The sequence below is a fragment of the Pelophylax lessonae genome (assembly GCF_965119305.1).
Source record: "Pelophylax lessonae genome assembly, chromosome: 6".
In the NCBI taxonomy this organism is placed as follows: Eukaryota; Metazoa; Chordata; class Amphibia; order Anura; family Ranidae; genus Pelophylax; species Pelophylax lessonae.
Genome location: NC_138773.1, coordinates 51,452,522 through 51,466,155, shown reverse-complemented (window position 1 = coordinate 51,466,155; position 13,634 = coordinate 51,452,522). Strand labels below are relative to the sequence as shown.

Sequence of the window (13,634 nt, the reverse complement as noted above, 5' to 3'; positions counted from 1 at the left end):
GGACTTCCATTCATACACAGATCATGTAGCTTTCCCTGAGCAGCCTGGCTGTCTGGGGGTGGAATTGTCATTACTGGAGGGGCAGGGTAATGATGCCACTCTAATTGCACTTGCAAGAGCCCTGGAGAAATTAAATTCCCTATGTGGCTTAGATATGTAAATTTGGGGGGGGGGGGTGGCTGTTCACACTGTTACAAGCTGATCTGGGGGTGGGGTGGAGGTAATTGTGGCTGTGTACCCTGTGAAAGAAAAATGTGTGTGTGTGTGTGTGTGTGTGTGTGTGTGTGGGGGGGGGGGTTGTGACTGTTTGTCCTGTAACAGGCTGATCTGGGAAGGGGGGGGGGGGCGGATTGTAGCTGTGTATCCTATGACAAGCTGAACTGGGGGAAGAGGGGAGGATTGTGGCTATGCACCCTGTGGCATGCTGATCTGGGGGGGGGGGGGGGAATGATAGTGGCTGTTCACCCTGTGGCATGCTGATCGGGGGGTTGTGGCTGTGTACCCTGTGAAAGGCTGATATGGGGGTGGAGGGGTGGATTGAGGCTGTGCACCCCGTGACAGGCTGACCGGGGGTGGGGAGGGGATTGTAGCTGTGCACCCTGTGGCATGCTGATCTGGGGGGGGGGGGGGGGGTTGTGGCTGTGAACCCTGTGGCAGGCTGATATTGGGATGGGGGGGATTGTGGCTGTGCACCTTGTGACAGGCTATCTGGGTGGTTGGGTGTAATGTAGCTGTGCACACTGTGGCAGGCTGATCTGGGGGGTAACTGTGGCTATGCACCCTGTGATAGGCCGATCTGGGGAAGGGGTGGATTATGGGGGCTTTGTGGCTGTGCACCCTGTGACAGGCTTATCTGGGGGAGGGGTGGATTATAGGGGATTGTGGCTGTGCACACTGTGGCAGACTGACCTGGGGGGGGGGGGGGGTTGATTTTGGCTGTGCACATTCTGACAGGCTGATTCAAAGGGGGGTTTGTACTAGGGGATAGACTGATTTGGGATGGGGGGATGCGTATTGTACCAGACTGATCGGGGGGGCCCGGCTCTCCCGAGCGGTGGCGGCGGCGCATGCGCGGTGACGTGTTGGCGCCGGGCGGCGCCATTTTTAAATCCTAAGGCTCCTTTAGAAACAGGTAAGTGAGACTGCTCCACAGCCACACTACCTGCCATTATGCGGGGCTGCAGGCATACTACAGAAGATGCAGTGCTGCGGGCATGGTACATGCTCACAGCACTGCATCTCCTGTAGTATACCCGCAGCCCCGCATTCTCTTGCACCATGCCCGCAGACCCGCATTCTCCTCTACCATGCCCGCAGCACTGCATTCTCTTGCACCATGCCCGCAGCCCCGCATTCTTCTGTACCATGCCCGCAGCCCTGCATTCTCCTGCACCATGCCTGCAGCCCTGCATTCTCCTGCACCATGCCCGCAGCCCCGCATTCACCTGTACCATGCCGCAGCCCTGCATTCTCCTGTACCATGCCTACAGCCCCGCATTCTCCTGTACCATGCCCACAGCCCTGCATTCTCCTGTACTATGCCCACAGCCCCGCATTCTCCTGTACCATGCCCGCAGCCCTGCATTCTCCTGTATCATGCCCGCAGCCCTGCATTCTCCTGTACCATGCCCGAAGCCCTGCATTCTCCTGTACCATGCCTACAGCCCCGCATTCTTCTGTACCATGCCCGCAGCCCTGCATTCTCCTGTACCATGCCTACAGCCCTGCATTCTTCTGTATTATGCCCGCAGCACGGCATTCTCCTGTACCATGCCCGCAGCACTGCATTCTCCTGTACCATGCCCGCAGCCCTGCAGGGCACTGTGGCACTATAGACAGTAGAAAGCCTGGTGCGCTCATCTGCCCAGTGTCTACTGCTCTGTCCGGCTCCTGCTGTCACTCCGTACACACTCACACCCCTCTGACTGCTTTCATAGTCCTATAGAATGTGGGGGCCTCTTGGAGGGCATGAATTTTTTTTGGGGGGGGACAGCATTTCATTCTAGGACCCAGGCAGCACAATGTCTTGGGCCAGCCCTTGTGGGGGGGGGGGTTGCGGTTGTGCACCCTGTGACAGTCTAATTGGGGGTGGGGGGTCATAATGTAGCTGTGCACACTGTGGCAGACTGATCTGGGGGGCAACTATGGCTGTGCACCCTGTGACAGGCTGATCTGGGGGAGGGATGGATTATGGGAGATTGTGGCTGTGCACACTGTGGCAGGCTGATCTGGGGGGGTTAATTTTGGCTGTGCACATGCTGACAGGCTGATTCGAAGGGGGTTTGTACTGGGGGATAGACTGACCTGAGTTTGGGGGGGAGCACACTGTTTCAGACTGATCTGGGGGGGGGGGGGGGGTTTGTGGCCGTTCACATTCTGACAGACTGTTGGAGGGGGGGTTTGTACTGGGGGACAGACTGACTTGGGGTGGGGGGATGGTACAGACTGTGACAGACTGACTTGGGGGAGGTGGATGATTGTACTGGGATCAGGAGACATATGATGATAGGCGACATAGACAGGATGAATGTGGATCCCACCCTAAAGGGACTTTTAGGTGTGGCCATTGTGGCTTCTGTATATTTATGCGAGTTTTAAGTATCCACATAGAAATTGGCCCTTTAATATTAATATCTAGATACTTTGTAAATTGGGAAACCAAAGGAATTGTTTACCTACTTACTTGTGGTTGCGGTGTTTTTTATGTTGGAAAACTCATAGAATGTTCTGGCAGTTGGTCAAAGACCATTTTGGAATAGACAAATATAGAAGACTCTCGCGCTATCAGTATATGTAGAGGTGAAAAAACGACAGAATAGAAAGAGATCTGATTAATAAAGGATTGCTGCTAACACTCAAACGCTTATGCTAGGCGATTAGGGTGTAAAATCATAGAACAATAAGTGTAGAGCTACCCTTAAAGAGGTTGTAAACCCCCCTGTAAGTTGTACCTATAGGTAAGCCTATAATAAGGCTTACCTATAGGTACTGTAAATATCTCCTAAGCTTGCACCGTTTAGGAGATATTTACTTTTCATGCAGCCGATGACATCATCGGCGCATGTGCTCTGAAGGAACTGCCGCCCGTGCCTTTCCTTCAGAGCCCTCTGTCGTGAACGGTGGTTCCCATTGTGAATGCGCGGGAGTGATGTAATCGCGTCTCCAGCCAATCAGATGGACCGGAGGACGCGAACCAGGAAGCAAGGGACGGCCGAAACTGTCGGCTGTATCACTGCTGAGCGGCACTGCGGGGGCTTCGTTCTAAGGTAAGTATTTCATAATGAGCTAGTATGTGATGCATACTAGCTCATTATGCCTTTGTCTTACAGGTTTTTTTAGTTTTTTCATTTTTTTTATTTTTTGAGTTTACAATCTCTTTAAAAGGCTGCTTATCCCATCCCCATTCTACATTTTGCATTATTGCACCATGCACTTTTGAGATTATCTACATGTGTGCACTTTATGGTAATATTATGCATTTTTATACCAATTTGTCACTGTTATATATTTTTCCAAGGTCACATATTTAAGCAGCCTTTTAAGGGTAGTGCTACACTTATTGTTCTATGTGTTCTATGGTCAAAGACCATGATGTAGATATTAAAGGGACAAATTTGGGAAGCCCCGTAGCGAAGCACTTTGCAGACAGACATGCTTACCAACTAGATTCGCTACAATTTTTGCAAGGATTCACCCCACATGTGGGGAGAGGGGGGTATAGATTATGATAAACGGATTCTACAAGTTGAAGATAGGTGGATCGTTCAATTGCGTGCCACCAATCCACCAGGTCTCAATAATTCCATAAGCTATGCCTCCTTTCTGTCAGTAATCTAAACAGCATGTAACAATCAGTGTTTGCACTCATATGAGATGGACTCGCAGGGATCTCCAAACTACGGCCCTCCAGATGTTGCGGAACTACGAATCCCATGAAGCATTGTAAAACTCTGACATTCACAGACATGACTAGGCATGATGGGAATTGTAGTTCCTGAACAACTGGAGGGCCATAGTTTGAAGACCCCTGAGAGGCTCTTTACAATCCTTTTGATATAGAATGAGGGGTGAAGGTGGACATGTGGGAAATATATACAGTATATTTTTTTGTTTTTTCATTTATTTATTTACCTATTTATTTTTTTAACCAAACACACAGCTGACTCAGATGTGCTTATGCATGTTTTTCAGGATATAGGATGTATAATGTTGATGAGATAATGCACCACACCCTGTGATTGTATATGCTAAATATAAGGTAATCTAGGCTTACCTGGTAAACCCGTTCATCTTTATATATCCAGGGTAGTGTTATGCTTTTGCTTTTCTAACATTAGGGATGGGCCCAACACCCCCCTATTTCTTTTGCACCAGAATTTTCAAACATTGCGAAAGTTCGGAACCGAATAACAAACCCCATTGAAGTCTATGGGACCCGAACTGAACAAATCGAAAGTGCTTATTTTGAGACCTCATGCACACTGGACATTATAAATACCCCAGCAGCTTTGTAGTGAGTTTTTCAGCGTTTTTCAGCTTTTTTGCATTGGCGTTTTTTAGCGTTTTTTGGTTTTAGCGTTTTTGGTGTTTTTAGCTAAAAATCACCTCTCTGCTATTTTAGTAACTCCAACTTTCCCACAATGCAATGCTTGCCAGAATTGCATCGCATTGGTGTTTACACCCATGCGATAAGATTTAGGTGCGGGGAAAAAAGGGTCCCACAACATTTTGGTGCAAATGTGGACCCTTTTTTGCCCGCATCAAAATTTCACACCCATGCAATGTGATGCTGTCAAGCTCACTGCATTTTTCAATCTATTTCGGGGTGTTGTTCATGGAACATTAAGCCCCCGTTCACATCGGGCAGATTTGACATGTGATTTGACATGTCAAATCACATGTTAAATCAGAGCCTATTGCCAGAAACGCCACTGTCCAAATTGGTGCAACCCTGACTTTGCGACGCTGCACCGATTCCCAAAAGTAGTTTCTGCACTATTTTTGGCGACTTCAGGGCGATTTCAATAGACATTTGTGCATGAACCCGTACAGATGTCTGTCAAATCGCCCCAAAGTCGTACTGACATGCGAGTTTGAAATCATGCGCGTTCAGTGTGAGCCCGTGCCGTTGCCGGCAATAGGCTCCGATTTGACATGCGATTCGACATGACAAATCTCATGCCAAATCGGCACAATGTCAACAGGGCTTCATGTTCCATGAACGATAGCCTGAAACAGATTGCAAAATGCAGTGCGCTTGCTAGAATCGCATCGCATTGGTGATAATACCCATACAGTGCGATTAGATGTGAAGAAAAAAAGAGTCCTACAACATTTTGGTGCAAATGTGATGCAATTTGAGCCATACAAAATATATGGCTCAAATCGCATCGCAGAGACATCACATGTGATGTGCACAGGAATGCGGTGCGTTTTTGGTGCAAATCATATGCGGTATTCAGCATGCACCAGTGTGAACCCAGGCTATGTTCCATGCCTTGAAACAGAACCCAGGCTTAAAAAAGCAATGGAATAAAAAAATTTCAAAAAACGCCAGTTTTTGGCGTTTATCTGCGTTTTTTGACGTTAGAGTGTTTTTACAGCTTAAAAACACCACTCAAAACCCACTAGTTTTCAGTTTTTTTTTTACAGCCAGAAAACGTCCCTGCCAAAAACTGCGGATAACAGCCTGTGTGTGCATGGACACATAGGATAACATTCTGGGGAGTATATTGGCTGCAGAAAAATTTGTCTGACACCAAAAACAGCAGCTGTAAAAACATCCAGCGTGCATGAGGCCTGAAGGCCTTTATGCAAGTAATTGTGCATACAATGGTTATGGGGGTCTGGGTACTGCCCTGGGGGACATGTATCATGTAAAATAGTTTTGTAAAAAACATAATTTTTTAAATGAGCAGTGATTTACTGATGCTTAAAGTGAAAGCATAAAAATGAGATAAAACAATAAAAATGAAAAATTCCCTACAATATAGTGCCTGGGGGTCTCCTTAGTCTGCCTGTAAAGTGGCACATCTGTTCTGTAAATAGAAGCTGCTGCAGCAATAATTGCATTTATAAATCCAAGAACAATGGCATTTCCCTGCAAGCTTTCTTTATTGTGCAAACAACGGCTTGTGGCTTCTGTATGATGAGGCCACAATTTAGTGCACTGGGAACAAGATTAGAGATTTTTTGAAAAAATTCTGGCGTCTCTTCTGCAGACTTTGGATAGAAGTGTGCGGACAAAATTGGTCTTTGGGTGTCCGTTCACATAAAAAGCAGCGTTCAAAGAAATAGTGCTCCAGAAGTATTCCTCCTGTGAGATAAACAGACACTGTGAGAGAATTCCAATCGGTCCACCACCAAGAGAAGCCACATAGACAGCCTGTTACCAGATATATATGGTTAACAGAGCCTTCAAACAAGCATATGTCAATCGTCCTGTCAGTGGATCCAGCAGTTATTAACCACATCAGCCCAAAGCCTCACGGTATGTTCTTTTATGGTCCAGTGTTCTGGTGACCATACCCACGTAACCGCTCTTCCTGCTGGTTTTAGTGATGTCATAACACACAATACAGAAGAAGCAGTGGTCCTGCTTTGTATGTGTGATGCAGAAATGCTTACCCCTCTGGGTGGTACTGTAGAGTAAGACGAGTTTTACTCTTAAGCAGGGTAAACACAAATCAAAATTTGTCCAGTTCAGCAGGAAGCAGCCAAAATTCCGATGTGAGTGTATCCCTCTGCCACTGCCGGAAACCCCCGGCTCCCGGTGAACCCTATAGAAGTACACTTGATGAAAGTAAGAATTGGCCTTGCTGTCAAAAATCGAAATGATATGCATGCTGCCAAACAGGTGCAGAAAAAAATGATCTTTGGGTGTTTATTGTGACCATGAAACCCACAGCAAAACATTTCTTCCAGATGAAATCAACACCCACAACGCTAGGCAGCCTAAAAGTCTTGCAGAGATTCCACATCCCAAAAACACTTAATCAGCGACATCAGCATCAGGGTGCTTCATAGCTGCTGTTAATCCAGGACTAATTCATTTTGATAAATGTCAGCCGGTCCATGGAGTCTGTGGACAGATGCGCTCTATTATCAGTAACAAAGCCTTCAGCAGCACTGAATGTCCGTTCGGAAAGCAGGCTAAATGTAGGGCAGCCCAGCAACCCAATTGTATACTGGGCAAGTTCTTGCCAGTGGCCTAATCTCATGACCCAGTAAATCAGTGGATCGCCAACTGGAAAGCTCCCCACCTCTGTTTCCCCCCCTAGATAATCGTCCACGATATGATGCAGATGCTGCTGATGGGATGGGGTAGCTGACAACCCTGGGCACCGAAATTTTGAAATGCTTCACTTAGGTGTCCTCCTTCTCCACTGCTCCCCTCTTTACCAACAGAAGCCTCAAAACTACGTTTTCCAGGACACTGTAACCTACCAAAGTCGGGAAAAGCATTAGATAAACTCCTCTTTAAGGTGTCCTCAAGAGATTTCATCTTCTGCAACCTCTGTGGGGACGGGATGAGTTCTCAGACTTTCCCCCTGTATTGGTGGTCAAGGAGGGTCGCCAACCAATAGTGATCCTTTTCCTTGATGTCACGTGTTCTCTGGTCTTTTTGCAGGCTTTGAAGCTTGAGGGAGCCCATGTACTGCAAGTTTGCATAGGCATGAGAAGCAGACTCCTCTGGGTCACTGAAGGTTACAGTACCTGGAACTGCCTCCCTGCGGCCACTTAATACTCCCAAGGGTTCTGGGGATGGAAAACCATCTCTTAAGGTTTGACGTATGTCTTCCTCTGCTTCAATGCCTCCAAAACTGCCAGAATTCTCCTCCTCCTCCCTCTCCTCCTGTGTTCTGTGGCGTGGCAAGAATAGTGTGTGCATAAAGTGGGCCTTTAGAGGAAAGGAAGTTCTCCTCCTCCTCCCACTGCTCTGCTTCGAGTGCCCTGTCCATATTGCCACACAGAGTCTGCTCCAGCAGGAACACAACAGGGATTGTGTCACTGATGCATGCATTGTCAGCGCTTACTTGTCCCTCCTTGTCGCCTCCTCAAATGGTGATAGTACAGTGCATGCATGCTTTATCAGCAGCCATTGGCGTGGGGAAATAAAGCCGAGCCTGAGCGAGTCATCGTGCCATATTCACACAGGCACTCGTTGATGGCAGCATTGCCAACGTCGAGTTTCACCTGGTGGGCATGTTGCAAATTAGGCAGTTTTTGGGCAGGTGGAATTCCTGCTAAATTTCAGCCAACCAAGCACTGGCTGTGTATGACCGCCTGAAAATAGCTATAGACTCTTCTAGCCTGCTTTAGCAGATCTTCCAACCCTGGGTACCTATTTAAGAAATGCTGCATCACCAACTTGAGGACATGTGGCATGCATGGTTCATGTGTCATCTTTCCCTGTCTAAGGGCAGACAGGAGGTTTGTGCCATTATCCCACACCACCATTCCTGGCTCCAGCTGGCATGGCGTGAACCCCCTCTGAGCCTGAACCTGCAGAGCTGCAAGAATCTCTGCTCTGGTTTGGTAGACACACCAGCTGAAGCACTGAATGGCACCTTTTAGCCTGACTCATTGAATAAACACTTAGGGGGTACTTGTGGTTCATAGGACAACTCAGCAGAGGGCATGGAAGAGGAGGAGTGGGTTAAGCTGACAAATGTCGCATCATCACCACTAGCTGTATGGAGATGTGTCGGCATAACAAGCTGCAGCACTGAGCCCTGTCTTGAATCCTTCCGGGTTGCAAGCAGAATTACCCAGTGTGCTGTGAATGAAATATATCATCCCTGACCATGCTTGTAACATGGACATTGCGGCTGACTGCCTTGCCCGACATTGCCTTCCACATGATAGTGCATAGCTGGAATTACCTTACGTGAAAAGAAATAGTAACTGGGAACCTTGCATTGTGGTACAGCACATATTGCAAATCCACAGGAGAGGGCAGAACCCACCAGATGGAAAGGCAGGAGTTGTAAAACCAGCAGCTTTGACAAGCTTTCATTTAGATGCTGGGCATGTGGGTGGCAGTGGCTGTATTTTGTTTTTTCCACTGCAGCAGATGGGGCACAGAAATTTGCCGGCTATAGTCTACAGCTGGTAATGTGCTACTGACAGATGTTCCGCAAGAACCTGGGACACCCTGCACTTTACCATCATCCCTGGTAGTGGAGACTGCTGAGAGGTCATGACGTATAGCAAAGGTAGACTGAGGTGAGTAAGGAGGAGGAACAGAATTGCGTCCCTTTTGTGTGGCTTTCAGGTGCTCTTGCCAACAGGCTGAGTGGTAGGAGGTAAATGCCTTGTCAAGGAAAAAGAAAAAAAAGGGAGGCGCCTCTAAGTGTAATAGTACAGGATTTATTGAAGAATAAGCATTAAAATGACTCACAAGATCTGAGGAGTTGAAAAGCCTGAAAAATGGGTGTCCTGTGTGAACTGTCAAATTCTCCCCTAGGCTGCCCTAACGTGTATGGACTTTTGATATTTTGGATATATGATTAACTGTTGCCTCATAAACCATTGTTCATCTTTGCTCTCATATATTTATTTTTATCATGGTCCTGAGCAATTGCGTTCTTTTCATTGTGTTAATGCCTTGTCAAGCATATGATAGTCAAATGGCTGGTGTTTTTGCCATGCTTGATGTAACTGAGACAAAGTTTGCAAGTTGCAAAAGTGTGATAGGCAGCACATGTGGCCCAGACAGCTGAGTTGTGGGACGTGGGCTAGAAGATAACAGCTCCACAATGTAATAGAATAGGTTGGCTGTTCTCTACACTTCCTTGATGGCTGCCTCGTTGGGGTTGTGCCTCACCCTCACTTTCCTCCTCTGATCTATTCGGCACCCAAGTCGCATCAGTAACCTCATCATTATCATATCCTCCATCATCATTAACACTGGAGATAACTTGGCAATACGCTGCGGCTGGGGGAACATGACTGCCAATTTGTGTACCAGTGTTCTCCACTCTCTGTAGGCTCATGTTCCTACCTTCCTTGACATCAGAACCAACATCTGAAACAAGTAATGACATGTGCATTGTCAGGGAGCAAGTGGCTGACGCTGTGTTCAAATAACTCAGAGGACTCCTCAATGCCTGATATTGGGGCTATGGCAGGAACAGCTGTGCACAAGGAGGCAGAATAAGCCACTAGTCTCTGCTTGGGTGACAGAGGATGAGGAGGGTGAGGAGGGTTTAGCAAGCCAGTCCACCACCTCCTCTGCATGTTGGGGCTGGATAGCATGGCAACATCACTAAACAGAGGAAATAATGTCCTGCCTGAGGACTGACCACATCCACCTTTTCCTGTGGACACATATGCTGCTGGCCCCCTCACAGAACCATGAGAATGTCTGCCTCTCCTTGTTGGCCTCCCAGACATGATGGGGGGGTGTATTAACAAAATGTAATAAAGATGTGGAAATGTGTACCTTGATGAACTTTAATCAATGGAAAGTGGTGTTTGATGCACTTTAACCTGAGTACTGACTCCACTGACACACTAGAATATACTGCGTTAAATGTGCAGTACTGCACTGAAACATACTGCGTTAAATGTGCAGTAACACACTGAAATATATTGCTTTAAACGTGCACTAACTCACTGAAATATACTGTGTTAAACGTGCACCAATGCACTAAAATATGCTGCATTAAAGGTTCACCAACGCACTGAAAAATACTGCATTAAACGTGCACCAAAGCACTGAAAGATACAGCGTTAAACGTGCAATAAGGCACTGAAATATACTGCCTAAACGCGCACTAACGCGCTAAAATATACTGCGTTAAACCTGTAGTAATGCACTGAAATATACTGCGTTAAACGCGCACCAAAGCACTGAAATATCCTGCGTTAAAGGTGCACCAATGCACTGATTTATACTGCGTTAAATGTGCACCAAAGCACTGAGATGTACTGTGTTAAACGTGCAATAATGCACTGAAATATACTGCGGTAAACATGCAGTAACGCACTGAAATATACTGCGGTAAACATGCAGTAACGCACTGAAATTTATTGCGTTAAGCCTGCACTAACGTATTTAAATATACTGCGTTTAACGGCACGTAAAACACAGAAATATACTCCGTTAAACATGCAGTAACGCAGAAATTTACTGCGTTAAACATGCAGTAACGCAATGAAATATACTGCATTAAACGTGCACAAACTCACTGAAATATACTGCATTAAACGTGCTGTAACGCTCTGAAATACACTGCATTAAAAGTGCACTAACACACTGAAATATACTGCGTTAAACTTGCAGTAATGCACTAAAATGTCCTGTGTAAACGTGCACTAACACACTGAAATAAACTGCATTAAATGGCACGTAACGCACAGAAATATAATACATTAAATGTGCAGTGACACACAGAAATATACTGCGTTAAACATGCACTGATGCACTGAAATATACTGCGTTAAACTTGCAGTAACGCACTAAAAGGTCCTGCATAAACGTGCACTAACACATTGAAATATACTGCGTTAAATGGCACGTAAAGCACAGAAATATACTACATTAAATGTGCAGTAACACACAGAATTATACTGCGTTAAACATGCACTAATGCAATGAAATATACTGCATTAAAAGTGCACTAACTCACTGAAATATACTGCATTAAATGTGCAGTAACATACTGAAATACACTGCGTTAAACATGCACTAACACACTGAAATATACTGCATTAAACTTGCAGTAACGCACTACAATGTCCTGCGTAAACATGCACTAACACACTGAAATATACTGTGTTAAATGGCACGTAATACACAGAAATATACTACATTAAATGTGCAGTAACGCACTAAAATATACTGCTTTAAACATGCACTAACGCACTTAATTATACTGCATTTAACGGCATGTAAAGCACAGAAATTATACACCCATTAAATGTGCAGTAACGCACACAAATGTACTGCGTTAAACGTGCAGTAACGCAATGAAATATATTGCTTTAAACGTACACTAACTCATTGAAATATACTGCGTTAAACGTGCAGTAATGCACTGAAATATACAGCGTTAAACGTGCAGTAACACACAGAAATTTACTGCGTTAAACGTCAAGTAAGGCACTAAAAAATACTGAGTTAATTGTGCAGTAATGCACAAAAATATACTGCATTAAATGTGCAGCAACGCACAGAAATATACTGCGTTAAATGTGCAGTAATCCACTGAAATGTACTGCAGTAAACCTGCCCTGACAAAATAAACTGACACTAATTTAAAATGAATGGTCACTACAGTCACACTGACTGAACTGGCAATAGAATCATAAAAGCACACCAATTCTCTAGTAGCATTGGAAAGAGCTCTATTCTATATCTCTCCATGCCAATAACACACTGTGAATGGCTGTTTTAGAAAGAATACTTTTATAGTGTGGGGTGGGACTAAGAGCAATGAGCCATGATTGGATAGAGTCATCATGACAGCGTCCAATCAGGGCTCTGACAATGCTATTTGCCCTGAATTGGCGAAACTTTAATTGCTTCAGCCAATCATGCCTTACAATGCACTGTGCAGCAGCACAGTGCTTTGTGGTCATTCAACTAATTCATGCCCGGGTCGAACTGTTTGCCCATCATGCTCAAGCCGGACTGTTTGCCCTAGTTGTAATATACAGTTTTACCCATTTGCATGACACAACACATGCTGCTACTTCTGTGGACTCTTGTGACTGAGTGTTGGATATCCTGGAGGGTGCTCTCTGTTTGCTGTCCTTATTTTCCTCCCCACATCCTTAGACAGGCGATACATGGTTCAAACCATGTATAGGCAGGCTGAATATACCAAGTGGATCGATCAACCAACTTGGGTACAACCAACATGCTGGGTTTTACCTGCAATTATCACTAGTGGTTGCTATATATTACTGTCTTCTCCTGGCGGAGGCAGCTTCCCTGCCCTCCCCCCCCCAGGAAAAGACCATGGCCTGTGGTTGCAGGAAAGGACTTTGCTCCATGTATGGCCGACCATAGGGTCTGTGACCATCTCCCCAGCTATATGTTGTTAGGTGTAAGTACATGCGTGTTTTTTGGGGGTTTTTTTGTGTTCTTTCTTCTCTCTTCCCCTCCTACCAGACTGACCTAGGGGAATATTATACTGGGGGGACTGATTGATCTGGGGGGAAGGATTATACTAGGGGACAGACTGACCTATGGGGGATTATAAATGGGGTATAATCCCCCAATTTACCAGGTCAGTGTGTCCCTCACTATAAACCCTCTTAGGTCAGTCTGTCCCCCAGTATAATACCCCAGGTCAGTTTGTCCCCCCCAGTATATTTTTGTATATACTATATACTATATATATACATATATATATATACAGTATCTCACAAAGGTGAGTACACCCCTCACATTTTTGTAAATATTTTTTATTATATATTTTCATGTGACAAGACTAAAGAAATGACTCGTTGCTACAATGTAAAGTAGTGAGTGTACAGCTTGTATAACAATGTAAATTTGCTGTCCCCTCAAAATAACTCAACACACAGCTATTAATGTCTAAACTGCTGGCAACAAAAGTGAGTACACCCCTAAGTTAAAATGTCCAAGTTGGGCCCAAAGTTTCAGTATTTTGTGTGGC

At 45.7% G+C, this 13,634-nt stretch overlaps 2 protein-coding genes across 2 annotated transcripts in view; both read right to left on the bottom strand.

Moving 5' to 3' along the window:
* Positions 1–13,634, bottom strand: part of LOC309558583 (uncharacterized protein) — a 533,559-nt gene that overhangs the window by 280,531 nt on the left and 239,394 nt on the right. The window lies entirely within an intron of this gene.
* LOC309557342 (NXPE family member 4-like) overlaps positions 1–13,634 on the bottom strand; it is a gene marked incomplete at its 3' end in the record, with an annotated part of 32,734 nt that overhangs the window by 14,172 nt on the left and 4,928 nt on the right. The gene's annotated exons all lie outside the window — the stretch shown is intronic.